Source organism: Canis lupus, chromosome 19, assembly GCF_011100685.1.
Source record: "Canis lupus familiaris isolate Mischka breed German Shepherd chromosome 19, alternate assembly UU_Cfam_GSD_1.0, whole genome shotgun sequence".
Classification (NCBI taxonomy): domain Eukaryota; kingdom Metazoa; phylum Chordata; class Mammalia; order Carnivora; family Canidae; genus Canis; species Canis lupus.
Window position 1 is genome coordinate 50,929,619 of NC_049240.1, and position 22,107 is coordinate 50,951,725.

Consider the following 22,107-nt stretch of genomic DNA (forward strand, 5'->3'; position numbering starts at 1 on the left):
AAAGGATAAGGAGGGTCAGAGGAAGCTCATAATTCTTCTCAATTATGTGTGAGGTTCTCTGCTAGGTGTTGGGGGTAAGACAAGCATGGTTCCTGCTTCCTGATAGATTACAGTATATCAGAGATAGAGATAAAAACGACAACTCTCTCTGATAAGTGCTATGCTAGGTAGGGCAGACAGCAACAGGACAAAGAAAGACTTTGAGACAAGAAGAATTATGGGTCTAGGTGCTGTGGCTGCATGTTACAGTACCACCTGCATTCCAAAGAGAAGGATGCAAGAGAGGGGAGAGGCTTAACAGCTGAGAATTTGCACAAATACATCAATTAGCTCCTTTAGTCCTCACAACAAGCCTGCAGGGCAAGTATTGTTACCCAATTTGACAGATAAAGAAATTCAGCATTTAATAGGGTAGATACTTATCCAAAGGTCACACATCTCTAGCTAATAAGTAACTGAGCTGGATTTTCAATCCAGGTCTATATGATTCCAAAGTACATGTATGACACCATGCTACCTTTCAAACATTCTCCATGTTTCTGATTTATTAACAGAAATACCACATGGGAAGAAATCTAACATTTCAGAAGTCCAGATAATGTCTACTGCTTCCATTTTATGCGGCATTTATTCAAGACATGACATCAAACTAATTTGACACAAGCTCATCCCAAACGTTTCTGGTAACTTCCTTACACTCTGAATTCAGGTGACAGCTACCTAATGATTTGCAAGTCATGTTTCCGGGGTCCAAAGACTGATATTTCTTCCAGTTTTTTTTTTAAGCTATCATATTTTTCCATCTTTGGGCATTCTTGTCTTTTGCAGAAAATATTCTACAGTAATAGTGCAAAGCACTCAACAATTTCAGAAGTAGCTTGAGTGTCTATTTAGATGGTTCAGTGATAGTTGCTTCCTGTCATAAGCAGGTAGCTAATATTTAACATGTATTCAAATGGGAAAAGGAAACAATCCAGGAAATCAACCCAGCACATAAAATTGTTTAATAGATGATATCTAAAATTCTATGTTCAATTCCTGCTATTGTCATTCCCCCAATAAATACAATGTCAAAACTAATTCTTGCAATAGGTCACTCTGGAAAGGTCCTCAACACCTTGAGAGTCACCAAGAGCAATAGCTTGTCCCAATTCTGTACTGACAGGGCATCCATTCTCCATCTGCCCATTTCTATAACCCCCCTTGGCTCCAGGAACGATATAGTTACTATTAACACGACCGTAACTGGCCCCCAAGATTGCCTTGATAAGATCATATTCTGACAGATTCCTAGAAACATCTACTCCCTCTCCTCGAAACCTACCAATATGGAGCGTAAATTGGTGCAACCACATTAGAAAAACCAATATTTACTAAAGTTTAACTTATATGTACCCTCTGAACCAGCAACAGAAATGTCTACATATGTTCACACAAAGACATGCACCAGAATGTTTATAGTAGTGCAATTTGTAATGTCCAAAAGTGGAAACTATCCAAATGTCCAACTACAGTAAATGAATAAATTGTTCTGTATTCATACAATGGAATACTTCGCAGCAAAGGGAATGAACACCTACAGCTACATGCAATGATAGGGATGAGTCTCACAAACTTAGAGATGAGTGAAGGAAGCCAGACACAAAAGAATATATACTGTGTGATTGTATATATGTGAAGAACAAAAGAGGAAAAATTAATTTATTCTATTGGAAATCTAGGTAATTGTTACCCTTAAAGAGGGGTGCTAACAGTAAGGCGGAATGAGGTGGGCTTCTAAAATCCTGGTAATAGTCTCTTTCTTAACTGGGGTGTTGGTTAATTGAGTGTGTGTGGTTTTGTGAAAATTAATTGCCTTATTTTTCTATATGTGCACTACACTTCAATAAAAAAGTTCTTAAAGTCTTCAAAGGCTCGAAATTTTAAATAGCTAATTTTTTGAAATATTAAAATGGACTGTATAAAATATGACCTGTGGGGTAGAAAAAGTTTTGAATAAGGATCCACATTCTAAACAATATAGACATAAATGGCTATTCCAAGATAGACCTGTTCCTATAGCTGGTTCCTATAGCTCATGAGACTCTCAGGTCTCCCTACACATGGCCTCTAGTCTTCATTCCGACTAAAGCTCCCCAGTCTACTTTCTCTAGTTATAAATAATAGTTCACCTCTGCTCAGAGACTGCCTTCACTCTTCAAGGACATGCCCTGGCTCAAGGACCTTAATAAAATCGAGGCACTTTCAAACTTCAAATATTCTTCCCCTGACCTCTAAACATCCTGCACCGATCACTGATCATGCAGTTGCCTTCTTCTCTCTCCAGGGCACTCTGGGGAATCATTCTCACAATGGCTTCTCTCTCTGACATCTTTAATTTGCCTCCTGTGGCAACTGAGAGTAGGGAAGCTGAGCTGTTTCACATACTGTGTTAAATTCACCCAAATGTCCACTCGACCTTGATGGTAGAAAATACCTTATCTTTGTTTTCCTCATTTCCCAGGAGGGTCACTTCTTGCTTGCAACTCATTTACACAACTGACTTGACTAGAACAGCTGGACCCCCGAATGGCCACATGACAACTGCTTCAGATTGCAGCCCCTTCCACATCACTCAGAAGCCCCTCAGCAGGCGGCTTGTCTAGGGTGATATAATGATAATTTTATAATATTAAAAATAACTTAAATATATCCTAAGAGAAGCCAATATAACTCTTGCAAGTTACAGAAAGGCATGAATCTGACATTTAACAAGCTTCTATTATATGCAGGACTTCATGCTTAGAACTTTCCCATATGCTATTATCTTTAGTCCTCGCACAAGCTTGTTACATAGATATTATAATCTTCCTTTTGCAAAGGAAAAATTAGGGGCTTGGAATTTAAATATATTGCCCCAAATCGCACAAGACATAGGATGCAAGGCAAGCCATTAAACCAGGCATCAGCAAATGTTTTCCATAAAGATACAACAAATATTTTAAGCTTTATAAGTCATGTAAGGTCTCTGTCACATATTTTTCTTTGTTTCTTTGTTGGTTGGTTTGTTTTTACAACCTTTTAAAAACATGAAAGCTATTTTTAACTCCTTGGCTGGATTTGGTCCAAAGATGGTAATTCGTAGACACTTGTTTTAAGAAGTTGGGGAGAAATATGTGATAAAATATGTGCTCTGGAATTTGGTCTAAGTTTAAATCCTAATTCCATCACTTGCATTTATGAAGAGTTTACAAGGCACCAGGAAAATTCTAGGTGTTTTACATGTGTTTATTTCTTTAATTCTCACAACTCTGTGTGATAGTAGGTCCTACTATTCCCCCATTCTACAGGTAAGGAAACTGAAGACCAGAGTGGTTAAAAGACGTGTGCCAGTCTACATACAGGAAGTTAATAGTATAGCCCAGGCTATCTAGCTACAAAGCTCATGTTTTTCACCACTAGGTTAATATTATTAAAGTCAATAATAAACCACCTGATCAAGATAAGTAATTGGATTGATTTGTGCATAACAGGAAACTTTTAATTTTCAATAATCTTTTTAGTCTTGCAAGAAAAGAATTTGCGGCTGTTGTAACTGGGATTGAAGCATCTAGACCCTAGAAGGTGCCATTATGTCAGATTCTACAGGTTCATAAGTGTGTAAAGCAGAACCCAGACAGGGTGATCTTTCCAAGGCAACAGTATAGAGTCCAATTAATTAAGGTCAGAGGAGTCCAAAGTGCAAGATGACACTCAAAGATTGACAGGTGGAGAATCAGGCAGGAAATAATGGTAGGCATCCAAATGGGCAGGCAGTTGGGGTCAGAACCTGAAGCTAAGACATCAGGGTCCTGGTTTAGGGGCTATGTCTTGGGAAATTTGAGGTTCCTGTGTCCATTCTAAGTGAACAACAGCAGGATGGACTCAAGTGCTGAGCTGCAGAATCATTGTATGCATTAGGGAGGCTCTTTGCCCTACTTCTGCACTGTACTCAGGGATAAAAGGTAGGGCTCATCCTAAAAGTCAAGGTCAGTTAAGTCCACCTACTGGAGTTAAAGATCCACAGAGACAGGGACCCAGGAAAATCCTTCAAATACATAAATCTCAATATAGTTCTTTAAAATCCAAAATAACACATACTGCTATTCATGTTGTTGCAATTAATCTGTTATCGACCACAGATAAGTAATATAAAGTTGTTTTATTTTGTTTTTAAGAAATTTAGAAAGGACACTGTAGTCTTGGGGGGGTACATGGCAGTTACCTTCAAGAGGCTGCTGTGACCTGGCCCTGAAAGGTCCCTCAGCCTGAGATCCTTTGCTTGCCACCAACCCCTTTGCAGTCTTCATCACTGAGCTTACATTTCCCATACTTTATCTTATATTTTGCTTTGTCACACTCATCATACTTTTTAATTATACATATTTTTAGAGTGCTGTGTGCTGTCTGTTTCCCTAACTGGATGGTAATCTCCATGCAAGCAGAGACCATATCTGTTTAGCTTATCACAGTATCTCTACCCAGTGCCTAGTTCAATAAATTTGCCCTTGGTAATTATCCGCTATGAATAAACCTCTATTCCATGTCATTGAAATGCCTAAATATTATTTCTCTTCAGAGAGAGAACAAAAACTTTCTGAAGCTGAGAAATAAGTACTACAAATACAAATTATCTGTCAGTCTTATGTAACAATACCGGGAAAATCATAAGACATGGGATAAATAGAGAATCATCATGTTATTTATACCAAAATGTGCCCACAAGGTCCCTGGGACAGAGAAGGGACTATATAAATAACAAAAAGATCCTGCTGGTAAACAAATAACAAGAATATTTCTGCCTTTCACACAGTAAACATTATGCTTCTTTCTTTTGCTCACTGATGAAAAAATTTACCAAAGCAATCACTCCAGTTTTTCCCCTTCTATTTTTTGACCTGAGATGGCTATAATTTACTAAATAAACTACCTGGCATCCTTGGAGTACTCAAAGTCCATGCTGTCCGTCACCACTCAAATAGCAAGGGCATCTTTGGCATTCTAAATGCACATAAAGTAATCAATACAGAAAAGAACAAATTAATCGAAAGTTATGTAATCTTATACTCTGAAGAGAACCTGATTAAATCTCCATCCTTTGTAGCTATTGCTAATAGTGCAGGTGTTTACAATCTTTTGTGATTTGACCTCAGGTGACCCAAGGATAGTTTTAATTGCTTATCAAATGTAATTTTATGAACGAGATAAAAATATTGTGAATGTGTATAGAACACCTTTGAAATACAGAGAGCCTTTCAAAATGGGATTTTTAGTTCACTTGCTACTCCTTCTTTAGAGTCTAATTGATTTTCTTGACATCTCTTTAGCCTGGCAAACTGCCTACCTAAGTACTTTATCTGACCTTCAGGCTGTTTGCCAGGTATTGATCCAATACCTACAATGGCTGTGTTGTACCAGCTCTTCCAACTTTGATAAGGGCTAATGTACTAGCGCCAGGCAGACAGGAAGTCAATGGTCTCAAAATTTCTCTCATCCTCTTCTATCTGTATCTTCCTCTCTCCTTATGCAAGAATTTCAAGTTCTATCAAAATCAAATCTGAAGCAAATCAGATAGACATCTGGGTCTAACTTATCTTCTAGGAATTTTTAAAAAACACATTGTGGAAGAGCTCTCTGGGGAACAATAAATGAAAATGTTTAGAAATAGAAGACTTCTTTTTTTTTTAATTTTTATTTATTTATGATAGTCACAGAGAGAGAGAGAGAGGCAGAGACACAGGCAGAGGGAGAAGCAGGCTCCATGCACCGGGAGCCTGACGTGGGACTCGATCCCGGGTCTCCAGGATCGCGCCCTGGGCCAAAGGCAGGCGCTAAACCACTGCGCCACCCAGGGATCCCCAGAAATAGAAGACTTCTTATTGAAGGTAAAAGAACGTTATTAGTTGAGAGGTTTCCTTTTTAAAGAAAAGTAAAACTAAATATGACTTATAGAGATGCTTACGGCAGATTTAGACAAACTGCATTGCATGTAGTAAAGAGAAACCAGCTAGTAAAGGGTCTTGAAATATTGTCATTAATGAAACAATAAAAGAAAATGGGATTTTAGTTAACCTAAAGAATAGCTTAATTGGGGAGAACAGTGTGATAGCTCTATTAGATTAATATCTGCAAGTTAATGTGACTATATTAGTTTGTAGATAGAGCTCATGTTTTTCAGGTTTGCCTTGACAATAAGTTTTAGGAAAGCATTTTCATTAGACAAATGGCCCTGGGTAGGCTGGGGAGATCCTCTCCAACAAACCACCCTAATTACTCAGCCCAGGATGGAATCTTTAGAGATGGAGAAAATACAGGACCTGAACTTAGAATCGCTGAAATAAGCCCTTTGGGAAACAGAGAACCTCATTGAGAATATATTTTGTGTTTTAAGATAATTTGAGATAGATAAAATTGACTGCTTCCCCTGTACAGATCTGCTATGGATATGCTTTGCCCTCTGTCAACTAATTAAAAAAAAAAAAAAAGAAGAAGAAGAAGAAGAAGAATCTAGAGAACTCATAATGCCTTTTCCTGGAGAAAAAAATAGTGTTGACTGGTGCCTAGTTTATCTGATCTATGTCCTTTTGTAGCTTAAAATAGAGGAAAAGCCATGATAAATGTACTTTTAGGTTGCCAACCTGAGGGAAGCAATTAATACTTAGAATAAACAAAAAATGCACATTCATCATCATATGCCACTTCAGGCAATCTACATTCCAAAAAATCATTCCAAGCAGCTGGATACAGTCTTGAGTTGATGACTAGCCGTAGTAGGAAAAGGGCAGAGAGCCCCACAAAAGTGACTTAGGTAGGAAACTGCAGAGGGTTCTTCAGGGGTGGCTGTGAGTGGAACATGTCCCACAAAGTAGGCATGGGTGGGATGGGTGCACAAGATCCCACAGGGCTGGCTAGAAGTGAAACTGGATAGAGGATTTCACAGGGCTAATGTGCATAAACTCAATGAAGCTCTGCTGAAAAAGGAGCTACCTGGATTATTTTAATCTCCCTCCATACTAATCAAGAGCCCCTGAAAGTTTAGTCATCCCCTCCTTTCATCAGAGGTTCGCTGGTCCAAATGTTACTGCAGACAGGCCTGAAGAATAGACTTTTTGGTACTAAACACATGGGAGCTTTTTGAATCTTAAATATTGAAATGTTGGAGCCCATAACCAGCACATCAAGTCACTACAAGGGGCACGGGGAATGCCTGAGAAGCAAGTGGAAACAGTAGTGGGAACAAGGAGCGTGAGTGAAGTCCCAGAAATGCCTTTAGATATCTGCATACTCTATGCTGGCACAGGCTGCAGATATTGACAGTTTGGAACAAGAAAGCTTTAGCCAAATCCATGACTTCTGCAGAGGAAATGTTGAATAGAGAAGTCATGAAAGGGAGGTGATGATTACTCCAGGTTGTTTTGTCAATTATCAGTTAAATCAGTCCTGCTATTGTGATTACAATAGTGTTTGTCTCCAGCAGCTGGAGGCAAAAGACCTTGAAAACAAGGAGAGGAAATCAACTGAAATTTGGCATGAAAAAAAAATGTTCAGAAAAATACACCTGGGGAATAAATATTATGAAGTGGTGGAAGCTCTGAAAATGCACTGTAGCCAGGAGGGCCAGGAAGGGTGGCCAATGTAACAGGAATGTGCGGATGGCAGAGCCACAAAATGCTCTTGCTTCAAGCCATGTGGCTCGCGGGGATGAGGCAAAGACTTCATTCACCTTCTCTAGGAAGGGTCTGTGGGATCAGATCTAAGGTGCTATTTATGGATTTACATTTTTAAAAAGACAGGAAAAATGGAGAAGTAGAAGAAGTTCAGTAAATGATAAATAATCAAAAAAAATGAAAAAAAATTGTCAAGTCACAGAAAAGAAGGGGAAGGAAAAGTGAGGTCCAAAAGCTAAATAAAAATGGGGAAAGGAGTTAAAATATTATATTTATAAAGCTGCCTCTCAAGGAAGTGCAAAAATCGCTTTACCTCTTTGGGCATCAAGTTTCCTCAATACTACAGGGAGGGTTACGAACGACATGATTGCTAAGGCCTCCTTCTAGTGCCAAATATCTATGCCTCAGAGCAGGTTCTAAAAATTTAGCTTCTTAAAAAAAAAAAAAAAAAACTAGCTTCTTCTAAATGTAGCTCTAACCTCACTTTGGGGTATTCTCTGAAATATATCCTGTTTCTCTCAGTTGGCCCTATTCCTCGCATCCCCAAAAGGTCATCTACCTATGCCACTGGCTTACGAATAGCACATTTGCCTTGTTTTTCACTGAGGCCAGGAAGGTGGCAGAAAGCAAGCAAGCTGGAATTGAGAGGCCCTGGCTTCTGGTCCTGCTCTCCTGCACAGACACAGGGCCTTGCGCTCACTCCAAAGAGATGGCCCAGATGAAGTTGTCACTGAGGTTTTCTCCAGCTCTACGTATCTGTCTCTCTCTGTCAAGCTTTTGAATGAGTTCTCATCAGTTAGATGTCTCTTCGCAAGGAGAGGTCAACCACCAACTAGAAAAAAAGACCAGGTCTGCTTCATTCCAATTCTCCATCTAATCCATTCATATAAACTACAACTAAGACATCACAGTTAGAGGTCAGAAAGTGTATGACACAAAAGAAAATAGTAATGAAATACTAAAAGGCAAAGAACTTCCCAGAGAAGTGACTCACTCTGTTATAAACCAGTCTCCAGAGGAACCTGGAGGAAGAGCCACTCCTCTCAGAGACACTTATAATGAGATTTGAAAGAAGTCTGAGAGAATAGTCAACGATTGATCATACACCCCCAGTGCTCAGAGCTGCTGACCCCACACATTCATCACGTCTGATGTTCATGGCAGTCATCTCTGGCTAGTAGTGACTTAGAGCCCACTAGAGACATCCTCTGCATCCCCACCTCTAAGTTCTCCAGCTTTCCATTTCCCCCATGTCAGCCTGCAGGCCACTAAGCACCCTGCATTCCTATCAGGTGTCCTGTCAGGCAAAACTGGTTTATTCAAGGTCACGCTGGCAGCTGAGCCCAAGAGCCTGCTGCCTGTGCTGTTAACCTTGCCAAGTTGAGCTGCATCTATTTTTTTTTCTTCAATCATTCCTAGAAATATCAATTCTGGAAAACTCTGTTTTCCCACAGAAGGTTTTGGCAGCCAATCCTCAGCAATTACCTCATTCTCTGCTCTGCTGCCATCTGAGACGGTGTACCAGGAAAAACTGTGCACCTGTAAGGAGAACAAATGCACTGGGGGTGAAGGATTGGAACTCCCCTTCCCTCCTGACATGGTTCCCTAGGAAAGGTCTCTGTGGAGTTGTAGAATATTCTTGTTGCAAGAGGCTTGAAATTCCATCTACCCAAAAGCTATCATTTCACACACAAGGAAACTGAGACTGGGCAGAGGTATCCCTTCCACAGATTATAATTAAAATATTTCAAAGTATATAAATAAATAGATGAATGAGTGAACGAATGAATGAGTGAAGAGGAGAGGGAGAAATTCAGAAATTGAAGAAGGAGGAGAAAACACGTATTTGTGCAGCACAATATAAGGCCAGAGGAAGAAGGAGAGATAAGAGATCTCTGTCACTAAGTGTCTTAGTTTGTGTGGGCTGCCCTAACTGAATGCATTAGGCTGGGTGGCTTATAAACAACAGAAATCTATTTCTCACAGTTCTGGAGGCCGAGAAGTCCAAGACCAGGTGCCATCAGATCAGGTGTGTAATGAAAACTCACTTCCCTGTTCATAAGTGACATACTTGCTGTGTCCTCACATGGCAGAAGGATTGAGCTCTGTGGGGTCTCTTGTATAAGGGCACTAATTCCATTCGTGAGTGTTCTGCTTTTATGACCTCATACTTCTCAAAGGCCCTACTTCCTAATACAATCACATTAGGGGTTAGGACTTCAAAATATGAATGTTTAGGGAGGCACAAACATTCAGTCCATAATACCAAGTAAGCCTTCGGTCCACCCCTCTCCTGCACCAATCAGGTCCAAATGTAGCCAGGAGTCATCATCCTTTATTTTTGTCCAGGCAGCATCTTGTGGAAATAAGCTGTTCATGCTCTTCTGTAATACAGACAATTAATCATTAAGTGAGAGCTAGAGAGAGTCTTGGGAAGCATATGTTCACGTCCTCATGTTTTAGAGATGAGAGAGTAAGACTTGAAAAAAGTAAAATGGCTTTCTCAGAATATCCAACGACCATCGGATAGTCACAAAAAGAAAAGCAATACCGACAGACCTGGATCTACTTGTCCTTGAACAATTTCTTTTCCTACTGAATTAAGTCCAAGACATGTGCGTGCACACATGCATACCTGTGCCTCCATACCTACTGCAGGTATAAAGAGTTACTAAATATACTGCTTCAACAGCTGGGATTTTACAAGTTGACTTTTCACAAGGTGTTTATGGTTTCTTAAAATGTGTTTGGCTCTCTTTTTTCTTCTTCTGAGATTTAAAAAATTTAACATAGAACTTAAACATAAGGCTGAATTGGTCAAGATAGTTACCGCAGCGTTACTTTATACTGTCAAATCCAAATCACGGGCAGTGAATTCAAGCTCGGCTTAGTGTGATGCCAAATCATCCCACTTTGGCCAACGGCATTCAAATAAGGTCATCAAAGGCCAAAGTGGCCACCCTGAGGCCCTGCTGAAGTTGCCAATGGGTGTCTATCTCTGCATCTGGTCAGAGAGAATTCCCTCTGAATTCAGTGGGAACTAAGAACTGAGGCCAGTTAGTAGAACCAAAGAACTAGGTCCTACTAGGGGATCTGGAAGTTGGTAAAGCGGTACCACTCTCGTTGTTATTCACTGGGCCTTGACCCACGCTGAGTTAAAACCAGATAACTTGGCTCAGAAAATTCATGATGCACGCACTCAGCCCATGGAATGAATGAGCTCTTCTAGGAAACGGAACACCCATTGAGAAGACTGAGGGGTGCCCTGGAAGAGTTCAAAGGGCCTGAAACAGGGGCTCCATTTCCTGGAATCCCTCACTCATCTTCTTCCTCTGGTATCCCTTGGCTCTTCTTCAATGCAGACATTCACTGCCTGGGGTGTGCTAGAAACTGAGCTGGACACTATGCTGGGGATGTCCCTCAAGGTGTTGACAATCTGATGAGAACCAAGACTTGTACACAAAAAGCTAAAAAAATTATACAGCTAGACTAACCAGAGACCCAAATGAGTAAGTAAAGCAATGATAATTATGGAGTTCAGAGAAGATCACTATGGTAAATTACAATAGAGTAAGAGACGTCTCTTTCGCAGAGATTTACATCCTTTTCCACATTTGATTCTTGTATTGTTTAAGGCAGGTTTATGGTCTCCCCTCATTATAATGAAAAAGGAGGAAGAAAGCAGAAGAATCTAGCACAAAGAATAGGAATTTGAATTCTATAGCTTGAATTGAATACCTACCATGTGGCAGATACATTAAAAAGAGAAATGAAAGATAACACACAGTGAAGTAACTGAGCTCCACCCTAAGAGCTAAGTTCCAGTGAAAGGGCAAGTATGTATGATTCGGATGGGATCCCTGGATGGTTCCCAAGCACGCCGTAGGCAAACCTGAGCAGGTGGAGACCCAAGAGGAGAATGAGCCTTGTAATAAGGTATTATAAATTGTAGGGGCTAGAGATGTAGGCAGATCAGAGTAGACAACTAAGACTCCGAAGGGTATAAATGGCACTTGGGATGAGATATTATCTAAGAGCTGTTATCTAAGGAATTTAGAGGGGTTACACAAGGATGAGAGAGATGTAAATGAAATGGGACGGGGAAGGAAGGAGATATGCTCTTTCCCAGACCAGACACCACAGTGTCAGACAAGGGCTCCATAAAATCTTCCTTTTATCTGCATTTGTCCTCCGTGTGTTGGGGACATCACCTCCTTCCCAAGAGGAAAAATAGGTGCAGGAATCTGACACCAAGCCGCAAATGAAACTTGGGAGTAAATTATCAAACAGCTTGTGCTCCAGAATTTCCCTCTGTGATCTGTAGGTAAACATGATAAACAGAGTGTCAGAGATCCTGCTCATGAAGGCCAACAGTATGAGTGTACATAGTGTACAAAATTCCAATAATTACTACTCAATAAGTTCCATTTATTCAAAATGGGATAAGAACAGAATGTAAATCTTATATTAAAACAGTATTTATTTACAAAAAATGAAATTATCTACTTCCATGGTCAGATCTTGAAGGAAGATTTAGCAATAACAGGGCAATGAATTGTAAAGCTAACATATCATGCCTAGAAATTGTGATGGCTCAGTCCCCATGAGTCTCAATTAGCTAAAAGATTAGTCCTTCTCAACATGTATAGATCATTCATTTTTATTTAACAATAACTAACTGTATCTCTGCATTATGCAATTTATCAAAATGACTATATTCTAAGCCAAAGGATAAAAAGCAACGGTAATCTTAAAGGAGTATCTGGGTGTGGTATGTTTTCATGTTTCCTCTCACTCTTAAACCAAAATGTGTTTCTTGGAAAAGTGTGTTTTCCGGTTCAATGATGCAAAACTTCCCACTGCCCCTTAGCCCATTGTTTGCATTGCTGGGCCCTAGAGGCAACACAGAAAAAGGAATGAGGAGGGATCTGCAGTGAGCCACCCCTTTAGTCAAGTCCTGGCTCTGTCACTCAGTTGTTAATAATTATGGAGTTCCTATAAAGTCCTAGTTCTGGGCAAATTGCTTTACCTGTATTGTGTCATAATAACCCTATGAGATACTTAGTATTCATGTGCCCATTTTACAGATGAGAAAACTGAGACAGAAAATTTACCAAGAAAAAATGCCAAGGGCACAGTAAGTGATATAGCTAAGATTTGGTCCTATACCCTTATACTCTTCTCTCTCTTGGACTTAGATTCTAGGCAACTTATATTTCCCTGGGCCTCAGTTTCTTCATCAGCAATACAGAGAATATACTATCTAGCTTGCAGAATCAATGAAAAAATTAAATAAGGTGATAATGTAAAGTGTTTAGTGTAGTTTCTGGCCCATAATAGGTAGTCATTAAATAGCAGCTATTACTATATTTGATAGATGGTTGTTTTAATAATAATAATATTTCCCTGATAAAATGGTTACTTCTTAACGTTTTCATGAATAAGAATAAACTTATAATTAGTAGTTTTTCATTAATAGGAGAATCACAATTCCCATTAACATCTGTTACCTATGTATTTTGAGAACAAAGTCAAATGCTTAAGAGATCACTAATCAGTATTAGATTTTAGTCAGACTGCCCCCCCCAAAAAAAGCCAAAAGTATGTTAAATGAAACTTGGCCTCAACTTTCAATCATCTAAATAACCAAAAAAATGTGGCCGATTTGACCCTGAAACACCATATTACTCACTAGTGATATGAGCCCCTCACACACATGAATTAGCTGGTTATTGGACTAACTTTCCTGTAAGAGACGCTATTGTTGCCTACTCAACAGCAGTTGCCAAACCCCCACACCCTGCCCCTTTTCCCTTCCTTCTTCCTTGCTTACAGAACTCAGATTTTATTCCAGGAATCCAAGGTCATAGGCTGCAAAGAAGAGAGGACTCTCCCAACCTGAGGTGGTGACTCATGACTAAGCCAATGGGGGTTATTTCCACCCTCCTTGCCAGTGATTGGTTTAACAATGGACTTGGGCTACGATGCTGGATAGGAAGTCTAACGGGGCAATCTAGGAAAAGGATTTCAATTTTGGAAATAAACACTCAACTGGAAATTTTACTCTTTGCACTTGTATGTGACAATTGGAACCGCAGTGGCTAGCTTGAGATCTTAAGGGAAAGTAATGCTGGAAGAGGAGAAAATATGCTGCGGATGTCAGAGCAGAAGGATAGAGAGAAAATGAGTCCTTGATGAGCAAACAAAGATATTAACTAACTTTGAATGTGCCCTAAAGGAAGCCTTCCAGACTTCGTGTTGTGAACTACATAATCCACTCATGGTTTGAACCACTTTGAGTTGGGCCTTCTGTTCTCCAAAACGGGATGTATCTTTGATATCCAAAACTAGATCTTAACCAAGATCCAAAACTAGATCTTGGCTAAGCCTAGAAAGTCCAAAATACCAGAGGTAGTCCAACATTCATTCTTAACTCTGATTCCTACCAAAGGCTTTTGGAAGAAGGTAGAAGGAGAAACAGCAAAGTAGTATTGAAACAAACAAATGAGAAGACCTGGGAACTGGGGAAAACAAACTCAGGTTCTGACTATTGTCCAGATACCGACTATTCCTTTCCATGCTCATTTCTCTTCTTTTGACCAGCTACTAGTCCACATCAATGTGCTTATTCTAAGTCTCCTCACAGATGTCCCCAGAATGTTGTAAGAGGACTTCAGATTCTTTTACAATCCTGTGAAAAGTCACTCCAAACTAGAAAACGGTTCTCGTTGAAATGGGCCTTCTCTCATCCTATACACAAACATCAAGTGCCACCTCCAACTGGATGTCATTGAGCTTTTACGGGACTGGAGATATGTGGAAAGTAGTGCAGTCTGATCAGAATAAGGTTGGATGTGCCCGTGAACCCACTGTCTCTGATCATGTTGAACAAAACAGCAATAGAAACTGTTTTCTGAGTGGGCACAGCCATGGAGAGTGAAGTACAGGAGCCTCTTAGAGCCACTAAATGAAAAGCAGAGACTGGCAGTAACAGCTTCCTTTTATCAGGGGCAATTGGATGGTTGTCATGAACAGCTGTTCTCTTCCTCTACTGACAGGCAGTGGGATTATATCTGGGAACAAAATTCCCCGCAGTAGTTTGGGAGAATAAAAATACACTATGGAAAGGCATTATAAAAATCTTCCCTGGAGACTTTACATTGTTTTCTCATCAAACTCCCAATATGAAATGAAGATAGATATAAATATAGATATAGATATAGATGATATAGATATAGACAGATATAGATATAGACACACACATAATATATAAAGAGAGAGAAATCGAGAGAAAGAGATTGATTTTACATACATGTAAAATGAAGGGGTGATACTTAAATACAGTCCTGCAGTCAAATTATTCTCCAGTGCTATTAATCTGCGATACGCTATATCCTAAGGACACATCCCACCCCCACCTCGCCAGTGATTATTGTCCTCATGAATTATTCTTGCACACTGGCTCGTCAATTCCTTTCCTCACAGCCTCGGCTAAAGAACTCTCCCAGCAATTTCAACTGTACTTCTTCCTTACCACGGCATCTCATATCCTCTTTGTTTCCCTAGGTCTCCAATTTCATCCTTTCCCCCCTCTTCTTAATCCATCATTCTTTGTGAGGCACTGCCGGCCGAGCACTGCACAATAGGCCTTGTCTTACCCTATTTACCATGCCCATTAAATCTATTAGTCTCAGTACACCATCAGCTTTTAAAAGTGCCCCTTTCACAGGCCCCCCTCTTACCTGTTCTAATGACATTGTTCCCTCTCCCACTGCCCTTTGAACACTCATGTCATTAAGCTCCAATTTCACTTTGCTTTTGATAATGACAAGATGGCTGCGCTCTCTAGTCTTACTCCGGAGCCTACCAGAGTACCTTTACAGCAGCAGCCACAGGAGATACCTATTGATTGCTCTTCTTGCCTCTCCTTCCCACAAGGTCCCAGGGCTGCTGTTAGTATTTGTCCAGCTGAAGCTAGCTCACAAAGACAGTTGGAACTGATGGTTCTCACTGACACAGGAACGTGGATATTCTGAATGACTTAGAGCCCTTTCCCTCTTCCCCTTTCCTCCTAAACATTCTGCTCAGATGTCCGGCTTCCATTCATTCCTTCAAATATATACTTAACAGAATGTATTTCTACTACTGCCAGGCTGTGGGCTAGGTGTTAGGGGGACAAGAGATCCAGCCCCTTCTGCAAGGAGATTTCCATCTGGGTAGAGGGGAGGGGCCAACCAACAAGTACAGTACAACGGGCTGATTGCTTTCTCCAGGCCAAGGAAATCCAGTCACACCAGCTTCTGTTGTGTTGCTGTACTGAAAGTAAGGGGAGTGTGTGCAGAGGAGGGTCAAAGTAAAATGGACCTTGGTTCATAATCTGGTTCCGCCACAAATTTGAAGAACCTGAGGCAATCGATGCAGCTGTGACAGAGCCTCAGTCTTCAGCTCCACCCACCCAGCTATGGCACCCACCTCCCAGGGGCTACTGTGAGGATGAAATGGAACACCACCACCTGGGGAGGTGGCTAGCTTAGCTCCTGACACTCCATAAGTGTTGACTGGGATGCTCACACTTTTCATATTTCCCAGAAACCCCCTGATTTTCGAAGCCCAGTATCCCTCCCTGTTTCCCCCGGTGCCCTACAGCTGGTGATTTTTCTCATGAGTTTGTTTAAATAAACGTTTGAGCCAGATCGGCTTCAACTCCACCTGGGTTGAGGCAGCTCAGTTAATTTTCCACCAGCACCTTACCTCCAGAGCACATGCTACCCAGGAGACGTTAGGCGCAGGCAAATTAGTTTAGAGGCTCTTCTGGGAATTTATTCATGTCATAAAGTGGAGTTGGATTTATTACCAGTGTTAGTCTTTACTCAGGGGGAGCCAAAGACCTGATCAGCAAGGGGAATGAGGGGTCTGTGGGGAGGGTGAGTCCAGGTCAGGATAAAGCCTTATTAATAGACTTTCTAAATAGTCTCTCATTTGAGCTACCTGATCAGAAAAGGCCTTAAACCCATCTCCTGCTGCATTTTATTGTGACGGAAGACCCCCCCCCCATTTACCCCACGGGAAGGTGCTCTCATAAAAATCCTCTTCATATATTACCACCCTAATGACTGCACACTATCAACGGAAGGGCAGTGAAAAATGATTATTGAGCCATGTACAGACCACCCCAGCATTTTTAATTATAGATCTTACAAGAAAAATAAAACTTTTTTGTTTTGTTTTGTCTGCATTCAAGATAATCTTATCAGGATTGTCAGGAAAGAATAATACTGCAGTCAAAAGAATATTCAGTGCCCCTTCAGGCACTTTTCAGAATTCAGAGTGTTGGCACATATTTAAAAAGCAAATACAGAAGAAATGCATAACTTAGAGAGCTCAGGTGCTAAATTAGCAGAGGCTGAGGAAAAGAATGAGTCAGGGAACTAGAGAAATGCTTCCCCACAATGCAACTTAGCCTTTAGCCCCAACTTTCCCAACTTTTGTCAATGCACTGAAGTCTGGTGTTGATGTTCAAATCATCTGACAACTTGTAACTCAACCGTAAGCAGTTAGACATAAGCTACAAGTGTCTATTTTTACACACCAGCAGCAATTCCCTCAGGAAAGCCAGCCTTCCTTTCTGCTCGCTCTTCTGTCATCCCGAGAACCCTTCCCTCCTATGGATGTTCCATTCTCTCGTTGGATGCCTTAGAAAGTTGCCTTCCAGCTCCTAATTACCTCAAGCAGCTGCCTAATGCAGCTTCCAGGCACAAACCACTGTGGAGTATCCATTTTAACACTCAGCACTATCACTGACTGGTGTTGAGAGAGAGGGATTGCTTCTGTGCCTGTCAGGAAAACAACAGTTGTTGTATTCATTGGCCTCCCAGGAAACTGGGATGCCTTGCCTTTGTGCGCAGGATTTTCCCCCAGGGCCTCTGGCTGAGGAGCCATCAGCGAACCAAAGAGGAATGGCTTTAGTCTGCCCTCCGCTCTCCTTGGCAAGGGTTACATCATTTGCTCAAGTACCATCATCAACACATCTATATATAAACTGTCTACCGAAAACATTTTATAAGCCAAAGGCAGTTATGACAAACCCCATTAAGACAATGTTCTCTAGGTAACACAACACAGCGCCCAGCTCCCAGGCCATAGCTTCCTCGTTTCAGGAATGATTCCAGTTACAAAAAGCACTCAGTAAAGACTTTGTGGATTAATTGATCCCTTGATTGGTCTAGAATCCGTCTATTAAATACTCTGAAATCTGCATTTTGATATAAGAAGTTGGAGTTTTCACAGCAATGGCATTTGCTGCCAGGGCATTAGCCCGCCCGCGTTTTATAAAAAAAGGAACTATTACTTAGGCTCTTCTGTTTCTGGACAAGCAATAGGAAAGGCTGTGGAGAAGAAAGAGGAGGAGGAGGAAAAGGAGAAGGAGGTAGAGGAGGAGGAGAAGGCCTCGAACTTGGATCCTGCAGCAACGTGTTCGATATGCCCCCTACCCCTCTGCTGTAACAAACTCCTGGGGACCTTTGTGTTCACATCATCCTAAGAAATTCATACAAAAGATGAGTGTCAGGGAATCAAGTGCTGGCCAGTTTTTCTCAAAGCCTATCGATGTACTCTGTGATACCAAGGCAGTATGGGTACTTCCCAGGGAGGGCAAAATCTCTGGGTCTCTTCCGGAAAATGTCACAATGTGGAAGTCACCCCAATGAGGAGAAGAGGAGGAGAAGGAGGAGAAGGAGGGGGGGAGGAGGAGAAGGAGGAGGAGAAAGTGGAGGAGAGACGGAGGAGGAGGAAGGAGGGGAGGATAGTGGGACCAGGAAGAGGAGGAGACAGGAGGAGAAAGGAGGAAGAGAGGACAAGGAGTCTCTTGAGGAGGAGGAAAGAGATCTGGGAATCGAGGATCGGAGGAGGAATTCTTCTTCTCTTGGAGAGGAGAAGGAGGGAAGGAGGAGGAGGAGAGGAGGAGGAGGAGAAGGAAGAGGGAAAGAAGAAGAGGAAAAAGAAAAAGAAAGAAAGAGAAAAAGAGAAAAGAAAAAAAAAGAAAGAAAAGAAAAGAAAGAAAAAAGAAAACGAAAACGAAAGAGAAGGAGAAAGAAAGAAGAAAAGAAGAAAAAGAGAAAGACAAAGAAAGAAGAAGAAAGAAAGAGAAAGAAGAAAGAAAGAAAGAGAGAAGAAGAAAAGAAAGAGAAGAAAAGAAAGAAAGAAAGAAAGGAAAGGAGAGAAAGAAAGAAAGAAAGAAAAGAAAAGAAAGAAAGAAAGAACGAAAGAAAGAAAAGAAAAGAAGAAAGAAAAGAAGAAAGAAAGAAAGAAGAAAGAAAGAAAAAGAAGAAGAAAAGAGGAAAAGCAGAAAGAAGAAGAAAAGAAGAGAAAGAAAGACAAGAAAGAAAGAGAAAGGAAAGGAAGAAGAAGGAGAAAGAAAGAAAGAAAAGAAAGAAAAGAAGAAAGAAAGAAAGAAAGAAAGAAAGAAAGAAAGAAAGAAAGAAAGAAAGAAAGAAAGAAAGAAAGAAAGAAAGAAAGAAGAAAGAAATTGAGACCGGAAAGGGAAGATGAAGATCTTCTTATGGGATTTGGTTTTTATTATTAAAGAAAAACAACATTTTGTCTACAGGGTTGATAGTGGCCACGTGGTACTCGAATGCTCCTTACTTTGAGACTTGTTAGTGTTTCACACTCACTGTTCAACCATCTCTTCCTTTCTTCTCACCAATGGTTTCAGTAAACAATTCAGGGTCAGGAGAAAGTGTTGAAAGAACCGGGTTCTTCAATGAGAATACACATGCTAAACGGGCTCCTAATTTGAGAAAATACCTCTGCTAGACACCACCCCTTCTCCCTTAGGGCATCTGTTAGGACCAAACTTCCAACATTGAGTTCCCCCAACAGTGAGCTCAGTTTTTGCCTAGTAATTGGGGTGACTTCCACATTGTGACATTTTCCGGAAGAGACCCAGAGATTTTGCCCTCCCTGGGAAGTACCCATACTGCCTTGGTATCACAGAGTACATCGATAGGCTTTGAGAAAAACTGGCCAGCACTTGATTCCCTGACACTCATCTTTTGTATGAATTTCTTAGGATGATGTGAACACAAAGGTCCCCAGGAGTTTGTTACAGCAGAGGGGTAGGGGGCATATCGAACACGTTGCTGCAGGATCCAAGTTCGAGGCCTGATGCCTCTGTTTGAGACACTCAATCTTCCCAAGACTCAGGGTTCTCATCTATAATATTGAGGATGGAAAGGAGCTTGCCCCCTGCCCCCTTCAGCGCTTCTCTAAGATTCCTCACTGAGACACCACAGATGGTACGGCCAGGGAGGGAGGTGGAAAGGATAAGAAAAGGTTAAAGTGCACGTGATACCACTGTTACCGAGCACCTTCCAGGATGTCATTTTTTTTCCTTCATTAATCTTTCATGTGATTTTCATCAAGGGAGTGGAATGATTCATAGGGAAATAGAATTCTACACACTTTAATATGTAGCAGGAACCTAGTTACTTGAACCGAGGAGCCCAATTGTGTTTTCAAGAGGCCCCCAGTAGTAACAGAACTAGCTTTCCCTTCTGTGAGAGGATGGAATTACTCACAAATACCTCTAAGATGCATACTTTGGGTGTTCTTCCCAGAGTGTTCACGGATTTTTTTGATAGTCTTTTGCTGTGACCAATGATGTGTATCTGAGAAATACCTGTCTAGGACTAGGGCAGACTACTCCACCCTAAGCACAAGTACGTGCTGCAGCGTTAGGTGAGGCCCCATTAGCAGTGAACCCTCCCCAAGGCAGAGGACCCTGTAAACTCAAAAGACAGGGGGAAAGGGATGGTGGTAAGAAGGAAGAAGAGAGAAGAGAGAGAGAGAAAGAGAGATATAAGAGGGAGAAGGAAATACTGGGGAGGAGGGAGAGCGGGTCATTTTGCTACTTGAAGAAAGACTAAGGAAGTGCTTCCTTATCTAAGTCTATTTTTACTTTTAGGTTTGTTCACTTTTCTGTCCACATGTAATCCCCTACTTTGTATCCTATCTTTTCTTCCGGTGAGGCAGGTAAACAACGCTGTGGAGTTTTCACTGCTGCGTGTGATAGATACTAAAGTTTTTCACCAATATTCCAGATTTTCTATTAGGCCCAGAGTGAGGTTGCACTTCCTTGCCCCCTTGAGATTGTGCAGAGACATGTGATTTATTTTGCCAATGGAATGTGAGCAAAAATAATGTGTACTGCTCTAGGGCAAAAAAACACTAAGACGCACCTATTTTTTTTCAGGCTTCCTTCTTCCACCAGTGAAACCACTGAATCTCCAGTCTTTGGAGGTTCCATCAACCTAGCCCCAGATTAAGAAAACCTGGAACAGAGTTCCCAGCTGCCCACAGTGACTATGTGTTGTAAGCAAGCAATGAAAAGCTATTGTTTTGAGTCATTAAGACTCAGAGGTTCTTATTGCAACATAACCTAGCCTAACCTGACTGATGCATCGTTATTACTAGTTATGATTAGTTAAAATCAGTCACTACTGTTGTTTATAGTGCAATTTTGCAAAACATAAGATTTCTAACAATTTTTTTAAAGATTCTATTTATTCATGAGACAGAGAGAGAGAGAAAGAGAGGCAGAGACACAGGCAGAGGGAGAAGGGGTCCCCAGAGGTCCCCCTGGGCTGAAGGCGGAGCTAAACCGCTGAGCCACCAGGGCTGCCTGATTTCTAACATTTAAATAAGTAATAAATAATAAGGTTTTTCTAAGACTGGGTTCTGTTCACAAGGAGTTTTAGGATCTTTGGCTGAGTGTGGAGTTCACCACTTGCAGTTTTGTCTAAACAGACAAGGTCTGCGAGGAAATGTTGACTGGAAAATAGAGAAATACTTTTGCCATCATCATAGACATTTTCCCGGGATTACTATTAGTGAATAATTTTTATGAGTACATAATAGCTGTAAACTTGTCAGAAATAGACACCAGAAAAATAAAATTATTGTTGTCATGATGATTTTATCATCTCCAATACCCTGCAGCTACGCTCCCAATGATTTTTAACACCAAATAAAATTCAGCCAGTTCAAAGCAGGTTTATAAACATAACAATCCTGTAAAGTTGAATCTGTAGAAATGACTAGATTGATCTGAAAAGATTCTTTAGATGAGCATTTTTCGCTAAAGGAATTAAATATTGGAGAATGTAGACATAAATAAATGTTACCTAACCTTTCCGGAATAAACCCTGGCATAAAAGTTGGCATCGTGAATACAAAAACCTAATCTATAAAGTCACTAATTTATGACAGTAGCTTGCACAGTCTGGAAATCATGGCCTTTGTCCACACTCTCAACGAGGAACACTAAATACAAGAGAGTATCTGCACAAATCGGGGAAGAGATTAGCCACTTCAATCTCCACTCCATCTCCCATGTTCTAGAAACATCCTGGAAGAGGTAATA

The 22,107-nt window shown here is 40.8% G+C and overlaps 2 long non-coding RNA genes across 3 annotated transcripts; one reads left to right on the top strand and one right to left on the bottom strand.

Moving 5' to 3' along the window:
- Positions 1–5,763: 5,763 nt before the first annotated feature.
- LOC102156892 lies at positions 5,764–9,805 on the bottom strand. The gene is made up of 3 exons (XR_005373838.1): positions 9,670–9,805; positions 9,171–9,224; positions 5,764–8,517 (listed from the first exon to the last, which is right to left on the bottom strand). It is a non-coding gene; the product is annotated as an uncharacterized LOC102156892 (long non-coding RNA).
- Positions 9,806–9,901: 96 nt separating this feature from the next.
- On the top strand, positions 9,902–13,724 carry LOC111091082. 2 transcript variants are annotated; one of them, XR_005373839.1, is made up of 3 exons: positions 9,902–11,194; positions 12,773–12,822; positions 13,540–13,724. It is a non-coding gene; the product is annotated as an uncharacterized LOC111091082 (long non-coding RNA). The 2 variants fall into 2 exon arrangements; XR_005373840.1 differs by having other exon boundaries at positions 9,902–10,343.
- Positions 13,725–22,107: the final 8,383 nt, after the last annotated feature.